The 16,774-nt window shown below is 38.6% G+C and overlaps 1 pseudogene; it reads right to left on the bottom strand.

Annotated features, from left to right (window-relative positions):
• The window catches only part of LOC122134547, a 54,825-nt pseudogene extending 38,051 nt beyond the window's left edge, over positions 1-16,774 (bottom strand).

The following is a 16,774-nucleotide window of genomic DNA, read 5'->3' as shown; positions in this document are numbered from 1 at the left end:
ATTGGAGTCACTGTACCTTATCTGACGAATGGAAAAGTCGTAACCTCTCTGAGATGAACTCATTTCTCAGAATAAGGTGAACAGTACTAAGAAAACACAATCTGACACAATTGTGTGTGGATGTATATATTGATATCTCACAAAACTCATAAAATTGGCTCAGCATTTTGATGTCACGGTGTTTATCAGCTCGATCTGTGACTTGAGTAGTCTTGATGTGTTACACCAGGGACTACTTGTTTGGACAACTTATTTCCCACATTGATTCTGTTTGGATTTGACACATGATAATGGATCCATACACCAATCTGGACTATGCTGACTGATGCCTTACTGTCATGTTTTGCCAGAGCATGTACAATGCTGTGATCAAAAATGCAGTGTTTGGTTCACATCAAATAAACTGTAACTGGCCACATGTCTAGCAAAAAGTTCCACTTTTGATTTGTCTGTCCATAAAATGTCCTGGAGGATCATCCAGGTGCTTCTTAAGGACAATTACTTTTTCCCACACCACTGAAATTGAACACTAAAAAAAGATGCACCAACCAGACCACCTAAATACTACCACAAACCACAACAAAATCTGATCCCGTGAAATATTACAAATGTGCTCAGACTCAAAATCAAGCAGATGTTTTTGCAGGACTGTTTATTGTCTGTGCGGCCAACACTACCATTTCAATTTCACCTTAGAGTCACTAAGGTTTCCTTTTTCTTTCTGTTTTTAATACTTTTATTCAGAAAAGTGAGTCTCCCTTACACGTTTGTGTCTGTTTCATTCATGATTATCATATTTATGATGCTGCGATGTACTGAATCGTGAAGTGTATCATATCATGAAGTGGTTGGCTATACCCAGCCCTAGAGTTAAAAATATATATGATGTGTAATTTAGGTCTCAGTGTTTTGTATCATGTGTGTGTTACAGGATGTCACATATAACAGAACCTTATGAAATCTGAAATGAAAGTTCACTACCGTGACGGGCCTTCTGACACAAAAATGAACACATATATTTAAAATGAGTATGCAAATGTCTGCTATCACACTCAAAAACACTCCCACATTTTCTTACATGAGTCTAAGTTTGTGAATATGTATAAAGAAGCTTGATACATCCACCTCACAAACCAGCGCACACACACACAGTTTGTATGGCAAGAGTTCAAGCTGAAGAACAAAAAGCATAGGTTCACAGAAATCTTTGTTGGTGTGTGTATATGATAATACACTAAAAATGTGTCATTTAGTGTATGCTTTGTTGACTCACCAGCTGCCACGCCGAGCACATGACAAAGAACATGCCCACAGCGTTCTCTTCAGAGGGGAGGGCAGCAGGCCTTTGCGTTTGAGGATGGGGTCCACCACTTTATCCTTGAGGGGGATCAACATGAGGATCAGCACAGCATCAAACATGGTCAGCCAAGCTGCCGGGAAGCGGAAGGTATTCTGGGAACAACAGAGGAACATAATGATTCATGTTTACAAAACACTAAAGGATGAACAAACAGGAAGAAGGGTATGTGCAGGTCACTCATAACACTCAGGTGCTTCATTCTTCTCCATTTATCCTCCGTTGAGAAAGTAAGTACAAGTCTAAATGTAAAATCTGGGAGAGCATTTGAGAAAGAGAGATAGCAGGAAACAGAATCATTCCAGCAACCTTAGCGCCCTCATGTGGCCAGTGCTGGTCAATGGCTGGAAAAACTCATCCAGTAAGAGAGAGGGACAGGTCTCTGAATAGCCCATAAAATCATTAAATCACTTGTTAAGTACTTTAATATCACATGGGGATTGAATATCATGAGTCAGAACACCTGGCGTTCATTCATAATCAATGGCAGATTGTTCCACTCAGACGCTGCTGATGTGTGATGGAAAAAAAGTACACAACCTAAAAGGACTATTTGGAAATAATTGTTGATTTGGGAATCTGGGATTGTTTTGACAAAGAAAAAAGCATTTGCATTAATGAGGCACTCTTTTTTTTTTCTGAAGAAAAAGAAAATGAGTAGGGTTTGCCTATGCAAAACTTGCTGTCATTCATGTGGTTGCCAAGAGGTTGCTGAGTGGTGTTCAGAATCGTTTTAGGCACATTGCTATGTGGTTGCTAAAGGTGTCAAAGGGTATTGTGCCATTGTATGTGAAATTTTAATTCAAAGGGAGTGAACATGTTCAGTTTGAAGGGCACTGTGAACAGTGCAGGGAATAAGGGAACATCAATACATAACTTCACAGGAAGTGGAGAGGGAAACTACCCAGCAGTCATTACACATCAACCGAGTATTTAAAGAAGTTTGATTAAAATAAAGGCAGTGAAACAGAGATGAATTAGTCCCAGATGTATGTGGTTATTTGTGGGTATAAAGTGTGTGAGGCGGAACAGTTACAATGCAACATGCATCATGATTATGGTCAAACAAGATAAATTACACATCTAACATAACTAGATTATGTTTATTTCCATATTAAACATCAGACGATTTATCACTAAGTTTAGCTTTAAAATAAGACATTTATATAATTAAATTAATATAAATCATTCATATTCATTTAAATGCACCTATATGCATTGTACACATGCATATTAAATGAACATATTTACATTATTTACAGAAGTATATTATGCCATCATAGCTCAAACTCCTCTAATCTACACAACTTAAGTGTCATCTATGTTTGATGACATTGTAGGGTGTTCCAAATGAAACATTTTGTCAAATTAAGTGAACTTCAACAGATATCCCAGGGGTGTATAGAGCAGTGAACACTGTGTATGGACCCTATCGATCGGAACGTAGCTTAAGCTTACACTGTTGCTGTGGTGTTCTGGGTGATGCCAGGGGGTTGCTATGAAGTTGTTAAAATTTCTGAGTGTTCTTGCTCACTGGCCCAAGTCAAAAAAAGCCCACACCCAAGTTTCTATGATATTCTGGTCTTTAGAAATGAGTTACTCTTAAAAAAGGTATTTTTCTTTCTTGTACATTAGGTCTGATCACTTACAAAGCTGTACGTATATACAGCACGTAGCAGATGCAACACATATGTGTGGTCAAATCCACCAGTGAAGAATGACCAATTTTAACTCTGATTATCAGTAGTTCACTTTGGCTGCTACAGGAAACCATCTGTCACCATTTCCTGCACAGAAAGGGTTTGATGATGTGAATGAGAAGATTTGGGTAGATGCAGCTGTATGCATGTAGCAAAAGTTTAAAAAACAGCCCAATCCATTCTTGTCTTGATCTGATTGGTTGTAATTAATTCAAGCACCCTGTACAATATTTCACAATCTTTACGTTTTAATTGATGTTAATCAAATAACGCCTGTAAAATGCAACACCAGAGGACTAGACGCCCGGAGCTCAAAGAGAGGTTTATTATGCATCCATGCCTGCAGGTGTGCATGGGCGCATCACACACATATTTACACCTCCAGCAGAGTATTAGTCGGTTAAGTGGAGAGCGTGTCTCAGTCAGCATGTTTGAATTTAATTTTACAGCTTTAGTTAGTCCCAAATCTACTGGTGCTTTTAACACTTTTAATTCTCCAGCTTACTCCCTCATTACATTTACATTTCTTTGGCTAAGCACTGGTAATTTATACATGCCCCTCAGAGAGCTCTGTCTCCCCTTCATCATCGTGCACTTTTAAATACTTTTTTTCCATTTGAAATTGCCAGTTTGCATCATTCTATCATCATGTCATTTTCACCCACATTACCTCTAGTGTCTGTTTCTCTATGGATATCTCCTAATTAAGAGCTCACAGTTTGGTCGTGTTAAGACTTCGCACTGGATTCCCTTTAGGCTGTGCGGTCCACCAAGACAAATCTACAGCAGCACATGTTCATTTAGAAGGGGAAACCCCTTGTGAGTGTGAGAACAAGTGACAGATGGGGATTTGCACACTTGAGCATGCACTCCAGAGAAACACCATTATACCCAGAATGTCAAATGACTTGATTTCTATTGAATCAGGAAGCTGGGGAAGGACCTTTTTGAGTCATCAACATGGGCGTCGCTAGGCCAATTTTAGAATGACCACTCAGCCCCCACCCCCTTAAAATTTGTGATAACAAACTGTACACAAATTCGTGATCACCTCAGTCCCCTTTAAATTTCATATAAAAAACGGCGGCAGACTTCGATCGGCACCTCCCTGTCTTTCAGCACGTTCTTCAATCCAGACCGCAGCAGCGCAGAGCGAGAAACAGAGGGCAAGGTGTGTGTTTATCGATAGACTGTTATAATATCATATGTGTAGTTCTTTGTGATAAATACAGTTTAAAAAATATCATAGGGGGAGCAATCGGTTCCACATCTATTCCACTGCGTTCACCCCTCATCCTCCAGCGAAAATGAAGCACATATGAACGCATACTTCATAAAACAATGTTGCTATTTTCATTTGAGAATATATATATTCATATGGTCATCAATATTTTTGGTCCATTTTCCCAGAATATTTCAGAACAAAAATCTATTGCACCTATATGTGTGTTTTTTTTTTTCTCTCTCTCTCTCTCTCTTAAACCGTTTGTAACCTTTAACTGACAGGAAGAAACAGTTTAAATCATGTTCATTACCTGGTGTCATATTATAAAGCATAATCATTGTAAAATTGAGTGCATGAAAATACACGTACACGCATATGCTGAAAAAAGATGCGTAATTGCGTTTATAATTGTAATTGCGTTTGCCACAAATTAAGAATTTGTTTGCACAAGTTATTAATTTGTTCCCTCTTTTAAGTTAAACCTGGCCTTGATTTAAATAAAATATTGTGGGAACAAATTCTTATTCTTAACAAATTAGAGGCCACAATATCTATTTTTTTCCGCATGTCATGTTCAGGGCTCAGTATGTTTCTAAGCAAAATGTAGTTTTCCATTTCACCTAGTGGATGATTAAAATAGCAAGGGAAAAACACTATAAGACTAACGTCTGTTTCACACGTACTCCGTCTGCAGTGGTTTGCGTTGCATTTTTTTTACGCACCCATTTTAACGGATTAGAGCGTTCACACTGCATGCAGTTGTGGTCCGTCAGGGTGCGTCTGCAGCAGTGCAGCGATCGTTTATGCATCAAGTCTATTTTTGCTGTACTGCACACGCTGAATTAAAGTGACAGTGCATTGTTCGCTGTAAAAATGAACATGGATTGACACCGAAATGTAGTAATGTCACAATAAATTGATATAATTAAAGTCTACTGTGTTTCACATTAAACGTGGCTTTTTGGCTAGATTTAAAACAAGGAAAAGTGCACTTTTACATAAATAAGACAACATAATAGATGCACTTGTGGTGGTAGAAAAACAAAAGTTCTTTAAGACCCGTGGGGTTGCTTGTAATAAAGATTTAAATGCAAAAGAAAAGGCACGAGAGTTGACTGTCTCTATCAGTGGTGAGTTTTAATTTAAAATATTTGTTATAGCTTTAACATAGACTAATAAAAGTAGGCTGTATGCTGTGTTTAATGTGGTTGCCACTTGCTTGAACAACTTATACAAACCAAGAAGTCAAATGCATGAATAATATGTTGTTTATATTTATGGAGTTTAAACTAATGTCTATGAAAGATTGTAACTGTACTGTGATAAAAGAGGATCACACAATGTTGAAAAAAAGTTTTTTTTTTTTTTTTTTACATGATTTGAAATCAAAATAATGGATAAATGTTGTGTTTGTGGCCTAAACAGCCACAGATCAGTAATGGACTGGAAACGCGTCCTGTGTGAAAGCACAATGATTCCATGCTGCTTCTGCACTGCATACATAACGCACACGGACTGCATACACACTGCAGACGAAGTGTGTGTGAAACAGGCATTACAGCAAAGACGGGACCAGAACTAAGGGTCACGTCCCAGCAAAACAATCACCTAGCAACACCTTAGCAACCACCACAGAACACAATTGGTCACTTTTTCACACTGCATGGTAGGGCACGGTAACGGGCTGGTACAGTTTACTTTTGGGGGTTTTCCACTGGGTACAGTACCTGGTACTTTTTTTAGTATGACCTCAGTTGAGATTCCAAGTGGCCGTACCATTACCCACCAACGTGACGTGTAAGCTCTGCTGATCACGGATTGGCCATAGAGAATTGTCACTACCTGCGCCACTGAACTTGCGACACAACACAAAATAACTGTTAGATTTAAATCAGCACAGCCAGCGAAGGATTGAATGCAACTGTTTTTGAACGAACTAACCGTTTTTTTTTAACAATCAACCCACATACTAAAAACCATTCTAAAGCGATGACATACAGTATTTACACTATGGTTTTAAAGTTTAGGGTCACCATGTTTTTTTTTTTTATACTTTTACTCAGCATTGATGCATTAAATTGATCAAAAGTGACAGTAAAGAAATAAATATGTTACAAAAGATTCCTATTTATATAAATGCTGTTTCTATTCATCACAGAAAACCAGAAAAAAATTCCACTGCATTAATGGTGTAAAAAAAAAAGGTAAATTGAGCTTTGCCATCACAGGGACAAAAAAAAGTACAAATGTAAAAAGTGATTTCAAAACAGTGAATTATAAAACAATTATTTCAAATTGTATTAATTTTTCACAATAATGACTCTGTTTGTGGGCATTATTGATCACATAAATGCAGCCTTGGTAAAACATAAAACTATTCTTTCAAATAAATAAATATTATGTGTATGATGTCATGTGTATGTGTATGTGTATGTGTATTTGTGTGTGTGGTGTGAGAGCAAGGTTTTGACCACAGACAAGCAGCACTCATCGGCTTTTCTTCAAAAACAAGTGTTGTTGTATAGTTACAGAAAAACTTTGTCCAACAAGTTTGCAAGAGGGTCTGGCTGAGCAGACTTGCACTTGCACTCTCAGACTTGCACTCTCAGACACTTGCGCTTCCGCTAGTGACATCACATTGCAGTCTTTATTTTTTTATTTTGTGTGATTTTTTTTAACTTTTTGTTTGAATCTCCCAACATTTTATAACAGTAGCCAGGTGGCGAAGACAAGAAAAATAAAAAATAAATTACAAAGTCACTTACAATCGCTACTTGCACATCTCCGTTACCCTGTGACGTCACTTGCAAATCGACACCCAAATCGTGCACGTTGCCAATGGAGACAAGATCTGCTGTGTGGGGTGGTGATTAAACGATTAAAACTAAATTCAGTACTATAACATACAGGGTCCTGCAGAGAAAAAGACAAGACCGGGCAATCACCGTGGGCACAGAACAGTCAGAATATGAACGCAATGCACAAAAGTTCTTTCGTTAAGTGTTTTCTCCCTCCTGTAGAAAAACATAAACACTTAACATAGGCTTAATCTGTATTAAGATGCTATTAAAATATCAAATTAATCTACAGTTTCATTAATATAATGACAATATGTACATAGTATCCTCCAAATACCGCAAAATGTGCATAAAGTACTTTAGATCACGAGAAACCCGCAAAATGTCTACATATTAAAATGCATGGACTAATATGAATAAAGGCAAGCAAAGCCCAGAATACAGCAACACGCACAGTTTCGCGTTAAGCATTTTTCCATATGGAAAAAAACTGTCTACAACTCGTTTATATCACTGTCTTTGTCCATTAAGCTACATTATGTGTTTTATTTATAATGATTTTCTATAGGAGGAAAATGGTTTATGTACAATTTAACAGCACTGCGTTCTGTACTGGTCTGCTTGCCTGTACGGAGTTGATCCTTTTAAAATCGCTTAATGCATTTCATAATGCGCGTTCATATTTGCTGGTCTGTATATACGTTGAGTCAACAACAAGACATATAAGCTAGGCCCTACTGAATTGGTCTTTATCATCTTAGTCTGTTATTAGGCCACATTAAGCGTTTTGCTGTATTGGAGGACAAAGTTTGCGCATTGTGTTCATAGCTGTTTTTTTGCCTTGTTGTGCTTTAGATTTTTGTTATGTTTGGAATTTGGTTTTTTTGTTGTACTTTATTTATCTTAATACATTATGCCATATTATTTTTTTTTTTTTTATACTTGATGATAAATTTTAACGAAAGACTTTTTTCCATTGCGTTCATATTCTGCTGTTCTGTGCCCACGGATTTACCGCGTCTTGTCTTTTTCTTGCAGGACCCTGTACGTTATAGTACTTATTTAGTTGTAATCATTAATCACCACCACAGCATCTTGTCTCCATTGGCAACATGCAACGATGTGGTGTTGATTGCAAGTGACGTCCACAGGTAGCGGAGAGTGCAAGTAGCGATTGCAAGTGACACTGTAATTTCGTTTATTATTTTCTTGTCTTCACCACCTGGCTACTGTTGTAAAGGTGTTGAGAGATTCAACAAAAAGTTATCAATAAATAGAACTAAAATAAATAAAAAATAAAGACTGCAAGTGACGTTCGCTAGCGGAAGCACAAGTGTCTGAGAGTGCAAGTCTGAGATGCAAGTCCTGGAGAATGCAGGTGCAAGTCTGCAGCCAGACCCTTCTCACAAGCTGACGTCTTTTACTTCTCTTCTTCATCCACTCACACTTTTCTTCCTTCTAAACCAGAATGAAAGAGGAATGCTTGTCCTTGATTGATAATTTAGTGGCAAGCACAAAAGCTTGAAGATGCTGGACTGTTATTCTTCCTTCACAGAAAAAGTTATGGCCTACACATTCTGAAAATCTGACCGGTCACAAGCTTATTCACTCTGTTAAATGTTATCAGAAAATGGCACAACCACTATGAAAGTACTCTGGAAAATTTATATTTAAAGAGCATGAGTGAGCTTTACAACTGTCTCTTCAATATGACCCTGCAGTCACACTCTGGAGCAATGTGGTTATTAACACAGCCAATAATGTCTTTTTTCACTTCCCCATTGTCGTTTCGCACTTCCTCTGTTCTTACCACCCGGACTTTGAATCTAATCTTCTGAAAAACTCTTTTTCAGACAGCCATGAAATGGCATGTACACACACAAACGCACAGTTGCTCATGGGTCCAGTTACATTAGTGTCTATGCATTTCCATGGTCATAGAACAACATGTCAGCATTGTCATTGCTGATCAGACAGCCCGGGAGTCGTGATTTTGGATTAGTCACTGTGAAACCGTTTTTTGAGGGGGTTTAATTCAAGGCGAAGGTTCTGGACACACTTACCTAGTAAAGCGGTATACATGTACACACACATGCACACTTGCACAAAACACAATAAACAGCAGTTCAGATGAAGAAGCAGGCGTTAGGTGCTAATCTGCGATTAGTGAGGGTCATGGTTTTGACTGTTAATACTCTGGGTTTTCAAAGGATTTCTCTAGCTCATGCGTGCCAGAGTCTCCAGAGACAGTAACCTAAACAGCCCTACTCTACAGCCAGAAAACAACATCAACAACGCACCTCGGCATCACACAGGCATCCTGTTTGCTCTCAAATTAAACCTGAGAATATAAGTCATTTTAAATCGTTTTTTACACTGTTGCATTTTAGGGTTCAGCTTATATTTATATTCCTGAAGGTTTCTTGATACAAACAATATTCAAATTAAAGTCTCTTGTTAACCTTACAGTTTAATCAGGACTGTTTATGGTTTAAGAAAAAAAAAGTTAATGAAAATTCCAATTTTACAAAGACATGTTCATTTATAGGAACATGTATCATTAATGGAAACATCTGTGACATTGTGAAACTTGCTTTCTAATAGCATGGCAGAATGGGACTATGAGGAAAACTGATGAGGAGAGTGACCAGAGCACACGTCAAAAAACCGGAGTACCAACTGCTTTAATAATTGAACTCTTCATTAACAAAGCAATTCTATTGTTTCTTCAGGCCAATCTGGAAGTGATCTGACATTATGGCTCTGAAATAATTGTCCTCTTACCAGTTGGGAGTTCTGTGGATTTTGGGAACGGCTCCAGGAATTTTCAGATGGAGACTTCTGGAGATAATCATGTGGTCTGCATCTGCAAGTGACGACACAGCCACACATAAACATAGTGAGGCAGCACTCACAATCTCATTCAGCGGTCACTGACCAGCCTACTATGATCCTTTTCCACTTGTATAGACACTGCTTAAAGAATATTGCTATTGAATAAAACTTGAAATAGGAGAGGTGAAGAAAATAGCAAAGTGGGCAATATTTCAGCCAGTAAAAGCAGTTCGGTGCTTCTTGGAACATTCTACAATGTCTATGTCCATGCAGAAAGCCATAAGGCATTTAATTTTTAAGTTTAGAGACGTTTGTCCGTTTAACGCAAACCTTAATTTAAGTCCCCGAGGAAATATAAAATAACAACATGCCAGATAACCTTTCTAACAGTTGGCAAGTTATCTCAGCAGACAAAAACATATGGGATGACAGAGGCACGTCAAAAAGACTGGACCTTTTTGCCTTAAGTGGAGTGAAGAGATCTTTTTTTTTTGTTCACGTGCGATGGACTACGACACAATGATGCTTATCCCAACCAGACCCACACAGCAATTTCCCATTATACTATAAAAGCTGCATTCACCACAGGGAAATTATCAATGCATCCTTAGGGGAGAATTTACCAGTGTTTTAGTTTTTTTAGAAAGAAACTCGGAAAATCACAGCTGGATAAAACGAAAATGGGTCACAGACATGCTGATAAAAATGGGAAAGTGTGTTTTATGAGCAATGTCCTGCAACCCACGTGTTACAGTATGAGTTGCAACATTTGTCCCTGATAATCAATCTTAGCTACTTTAATTGCTATAAATAAACATTTTAATTAAACTGTGATTTTTGCTCTTTCTATAATGAGAACCAGCGCGATGAATTCTTGACCCATTAAACAACAGTAAGCATAAAAAAAACATCTGTCATTTTCTCTTTAGAATATACAGCAATAGACTGAAAACATTTGCATATGTATAATTGTGCAAATGGCGGAACATGGAAATGACTTGCTTTCAGCAAGTAATTTAAAATAACAGCTCATAAAAACAAACCTACTGTACCCAACTTCTGACAAACCATTTCCACTGCCAACTTTAAAACTTATCAGCAGGGAGATTCCTGCTAACCTTTTCTTGGCATTACATTTCAATACATTTGTTGAAGGTCAGGTTTGATTCCTGTTATGTGCCCAAACATTAGATCCATTACATCCACTTTCATACAAAGCTGTTTCTTTATTATCTTGATAAACTGTTATGAATTAAAACACTTATTTAAATGCTTTAATGCCCATTAGATCAGACAAAGCATCTTCCGATAATCTAAATGCATTCTGTGGGGGAAGTAAAGGTTAGAAAAAATGGCTGGAACATGTTCAAAAGCTAGCCAGTTGTAAAATGCAGAAATGAGAGGAAGGCAGACCTTGATAAATATTTAAACATGGAAAGTGTTGACAAACTGTTATTTAAAGATCTGACAAAGCGGCTTTATGAGTGGTTTCGACACGCATAACACTCTGTTTTTCTGTTGTGTAAGGGACCATTAAATTCAGCTGTTACAGGCCCCCACGCCGGCTGTTGGAAGGAATAGCTAGCTTCAGTAGTAGAGATATCCCAGTCTTTATTGCTTGTCCTTTCATTACCTTGAGCAAGGCACATATAAAGTTCTTCAGGATGCACCTGTCTGCTCAAAGGCTTTAAACCCCATCCCAATAAAGGCTCCAAATGGCACAAACCCTTAATATGTCAGAGACAAAAATCTCTGCTTATAAACATCCATCACTTGTATTTGACATATACTTTGACACATTCATCAGCACCATGCCTCTCCTTCTGTATGAGACACCTTGAGATTTCAAGCTAATAAAAATACCTATGCAATTTCTATTCATCCTCTGTCACAACTACAGCAAATTAAGGTTAAAAAATACATTGCCTGTACATTTCCCTATTTTTTAAAGGACCATAACTGACACAACAGATCTGAAAGGCGTGGCTCTTGAGACACCCACTCAAAACCTTACCTGAATAGACAGTCCAGTCTGAATGAGGGACAGGAAAACAGGAAGTATTTTAACCAACGCTTTCACTTCCTCCACCTTCTCCTCTGAAAATCGCCCACCGTATGTCACCTTAGCACCATCCAGTAGAGATGGCTTTGGCCTTATGGGGGAAACAAGATTTTTAACAAGCATTCATTAAAACATCACTGAATTATCTGAGCACATCTGTGTTTGAGAAATAAAGTAAAAAAGATAAAGAAAGAGAAAGAACTGGTTTGGCGAATTTAAAAAATAATGGCGTCACATATTTTTCGCTAGAGCCCCTGTTCTTTGATTTAGAGAGAGGTGCGACACTTGACAGTAACTTATACCACAGAGACCGCGGTCAGACCAGCACCACCACATCTGAGACAGACTAGAGAGGTGGATCAAAGAGAGATAACTTTACAGACTAATAGAGTCATCTGAATCTGGAGTGGAGGTTCCCACGGAAGAACTGCATAAATTTACAATCTCACACACTAAAACCATTTTACACAGTAGAGACTGTGTAAAGACTAATAGGCACATTTAGATGTAAGACATAAGATTAATTTTTTTATACATTCTGAATAATTCAACACCTGAAAAATCCATCTTAGTTCAAACAGGGTCGTGGTCAATTTCATGTGGACTTTCTTACTCAGTAAAGTAAATGTAGCCCTCACCTCAGCAGACTTGGTTCTTTTGGGTCGCTGGCCCACAGAGGGGCGGGGCTGTGATCCGAACATGTCACTTTAAAGGCACTGCCGCCTGCAGGTTTACAGTTAGAGGCCACCGCTCTGCCCAGGGGCAAAGATGATGAGGGACACCCGAAGAGGCAGACGGCAGGGATGATGTAGCCTACAAAAAGCTTAACGCTCTGCTGAATATAAGCTACTCCACCCAGCGAAGAAGATCGCACCTAGATTAATGCACCAGTAGAACCAGCAAAGAACCGCCACAAGGCTCCTCGGACTCCTCGATCCTTCACCTGTAAAGACATACATCACAAACACATATGTGTGAACTTTATGATCATTCATTCATTTTTATTTACTTATTTTATCAGTTTTAAGTGCATAGGAACAACTGACTGAAAATTCTCCTAATATTAATAATCAAATCCATGCTTTTCTTGTCAGGGTTCAGGTAGAGGGATGAGGCAAGGACTCAATGATGCAGAGAGAAGGGCTCTTTAATAATAAAAAATAAGACAAACAAAAACTACCCCGTAGGGGAAACAGACAAAACTAGACTGGCAAGGCAAGGCATGAGAAACACAGACAAATGTTGGCGGCGAGCTAACAAGCAGACTGCAAAACACAAAGAAGAACTTATAAATAGGGAGCTACTAAGGAGGGGTTGGTGTAGCGAGGGGTGGGACACATGTGGGGAAAATACACCTCAATAATCAGGTTAACAAGATGGGTGGGGACAAGAGAGACAATTGGCCCAGGACCCATTGGCCCCATAGAAACCAAGACAAGAAACCATGTGCTTACCTAAAACAAAAGAAACAAGCACATGGCCAACAAACCAATCACAAGCCATGTGCTTGAACTAGACCACAAACACGCAGCTAATGAGCAAACTCATCAGCCGCGTGTTCACCTAGGCAACACGCAGCCAGTGAAACCAAGCTGCGTGCAACAATACAAAACACTGGTGCCCGCACGCTCCCACAACAAGACAGAACATGGAACGCGAGTGTCCGGTCCCCGACACGAAACCGAAACTCAGCAAGACATGAGTGCCGGGATCCGAACACCACGCTCCAACATGAAACAAGACACGCAGACGAGAGCACACGGCTCGAGCAGTCTCGAAGCCGCGCACTCACACCAAAACAATGACATGACGTGAGCGTCAGGGCTCCGTCACAAAACCATGAATGACACCAGACAGAAGTGACAGAACCCTGACATTTCTAAAGAGATGTCTGCTCTCAAAAAGCTCAAAAAACATGCAGCTGTAGTCATCCAATCAGATAGATAGATCCCACCAATTTTGGGAAAAGCATAATATATGCGCTTGTCAGCCAATAATCAGGTTCATTGTGCCCCACTTCCTCAATGTTTGAAATGATATCTTTGCCGCATAATGATACCCAGATGGGTATATCCTGCAGTTTATTTCTTTATTGAATCTAAATAACACATGGACGGTCATGTGACAGAGCAGCAAATCAACCAGGGCCTCAACATTGGCCTAATCCAGAGTCATCCACATTTAAAGGCACTGTTATGCAAAATGGGCAACAGGTTTATTTTCTTTAAAAACTAGTCAAACAGTCCCAATACCCAAGGAAACTGGAGAAAACAAAGCCTGTCAGCATCATAGATAAACTTAACAAAGAACAGTATGTCAGTTTTTACTTCCTAAGTTGTCGGTTTCCATTTTGCGTGTTAAAAAGGATCGACTGTTTAGAAGAGGCTTGCTCATCTTAGTATGGAGTTTTCCTAATTATTCATTTAGAAAATGCTTCCCTTTACAGTTCACTTATACCAAGGATATTCCCCCCACTGTGCTGAGGCTGCTGTACAGTTTTTCATGTCACGAGAGATCATGGTGAAAGTGGTAAATGAGTGCTAAATCATGACCAGAAATGAAAAGGATTCACGTTTATGTTGGTTTTGCACCTTGTAAGAAATGTTTGGTTGTGCTTGTTGTGAATCAATCTACATTACATCACTGAATTTCTTCAGCATTTAATTCTCCTAAACAATACAACATATTAAGTTGGCAGATATCAATCTAGTTCTAAACAAAATGAAAAACAGACCTTGGTAACTTATGATTTTTGATCTTGTGACACAAGTCCTTTTGCTTAGCCCACAAGGCCTAAATCAGACTCAAAGTTAACCTCAGAAATTGTGTGGTATGTTCCTTGTCATTGAATAAGTGAAGTGAAAGTGCCCAGAAGTGTCTAGATTTAGGGAAGCCTAACAAGTAATGACCATTGCCAAGGGAACTGAATTACCCCGAATTACCCATATAATATATACATATACAGGACACCAGTTAGTAAAATGAAACTTGAAAATTTATTTTTATTTTATTTTGAAAGTGAATGAGGAATAGGACTGTAAAGTGAATAAAAGTTGTCCATATGACTTGTAGAGTCTTATAAACCATATCTCTCATTGGTTGCATTCATGATAGACACAGCAATGTTCCTGTATTTGTGATCAATTTTTTTATCTTTACATCACTCCTTCGATCATTTTTCAAATCGAATAGATCCATTCTCCATTTCAACTCCCTGACAATATGTCACAGCAGTTTATAGCCCCCACTTGCAAGGAAGATCGTCATTGAGATTATAAATAAGATTTGCTACACAAATCTATAATATGCACAGCAGAAAGACTTGGAATATGGTGTATGATGACTTTTTATGATACAGTACTTTTGCATGCTTTTTGAAGTTTAAAAACACCAGCCCCAATGTAAATGGACAGAGCAAGCAGCACATTACTCAAAACTATCCATTTTTGTGTTCCTAAAACAAAACAAAAAAACTGTGGAAAACATACCTAAAAAACCAAAGAAAATCAAGTCACAATAAACTCTTTAAACTACAAAAGCAGTGACCTCATTGAATCTACAGACAGACCAGCCAGGGGTTTACCTAAATCATTCCAAAGAACAAACACCAGCAAGCATGTCAAAGGTCTTAATATCATTTAGAGTTTCATGAAAAGCGAGACATAGCATAAAATATTGCTCTGAGAATCAATCCAAGGTTGTCCTCTCTGAAATTTGAACCTACTCAAAGTTTAGACAACTCTCCAGCTGGAGTGAATTCTGTTACAGTACATCAGGGGGTTTCAATCTTTTTAGCTGCCACGGACCACACAAATATCCCAGAAATTTAAAAAGAAGCTGCTATATGTTTTTTAATTTATAAAGACGGCCAGTAGCCAGACTGTGAAAAAATATATGAGAACAATATTATTTAAACAATATTTTTTTCCCCAAGTTACAGTATGTTTTCCATTTTTTGTTTTTTTTGACTCACCAAAGTGATACGGTACTGTTAGATGTCGTATTTCAATACATTTTTAAAGTTGATTTTAATTTATTTATTTTTATTCAAAATTATACATAAAAAGTTAATTAGTTTAATTTTTTACATTTTATTTATTTTTTTTATTATTTTTAATTTTTACACTGCTTTTATCTAAACTTTTTCCAACACTCTCCTTTCCCTATCCACACTTCGCCCCAGACCCCATTTTGAAACTCCTGCAGTACCTGATCTGCCCCGAATGGAGTGATGTTTTGATTTCACAGCTCCCACCCCAATGGCCCACCAGCGCAGACCACTGTAGATTCGCCAGGCCTACAGTGGGAGCGGCCGATTTCATTACAGGAGTCCACATTTGGCAGTGAGCACAGTCCCCGTTTTTCAGAAAAACAATCACGCGCGGCTGTATTGGGAATAGCCATCTCTTCTCCACACAGGGATTTCCTGGTGCTGTCGTTGGCCACACAAGGGAAAAGCAGCATCCCAATCAGGTACAGAACTAAAAACTCAAGCTTATGGTTGCGAACTTGGCCAAGAAACGCATCCATCAGCCAGCCACCAAAAAGGCGATATCAAATAAGTGACTCCCATGAAGTCAACGGCCGGCCTGGCCGAATTGCCTCCCAATAAAGGGGCTGCTGTTGAGGATGAGCACAGGTTCGAGGTGATGCCATAGAAGGCCATCCGCTCTATAGACTCCTGCCAGCAGTATAGCAGAACTGCCAGTCTCCTGCCATTAAACACTGCGCTGATCCTGGTCGAAGCCACAGAGTTGTCCAAAGAGGAGTGCTCTCGTTTACATCCCTGCCAGCCAT

Source organism: Cyprinus carpio, unplaced genomic scaffold (assembly GCF_018340385.1).
Source record: "Cyprinus carpio isolate SPL01 unplaced genomic scaffold, ASM1834038v1 S000006637, whole genome shotgun sequence".
In the NCBI taxonomy this organism is placed as follows: domain Eukaryota; kingdom Metazoa; phylum Chordata; class Actinopteri; order Cypriniformes; family Cyprinidae; genus Cyprinus; species Cyprinus carpio.
The sequence above is the reverse complement of the archived record's forward strand: the minus strand, read 5'-3'. Positions and strand labels throughout refer to the sequence as shown.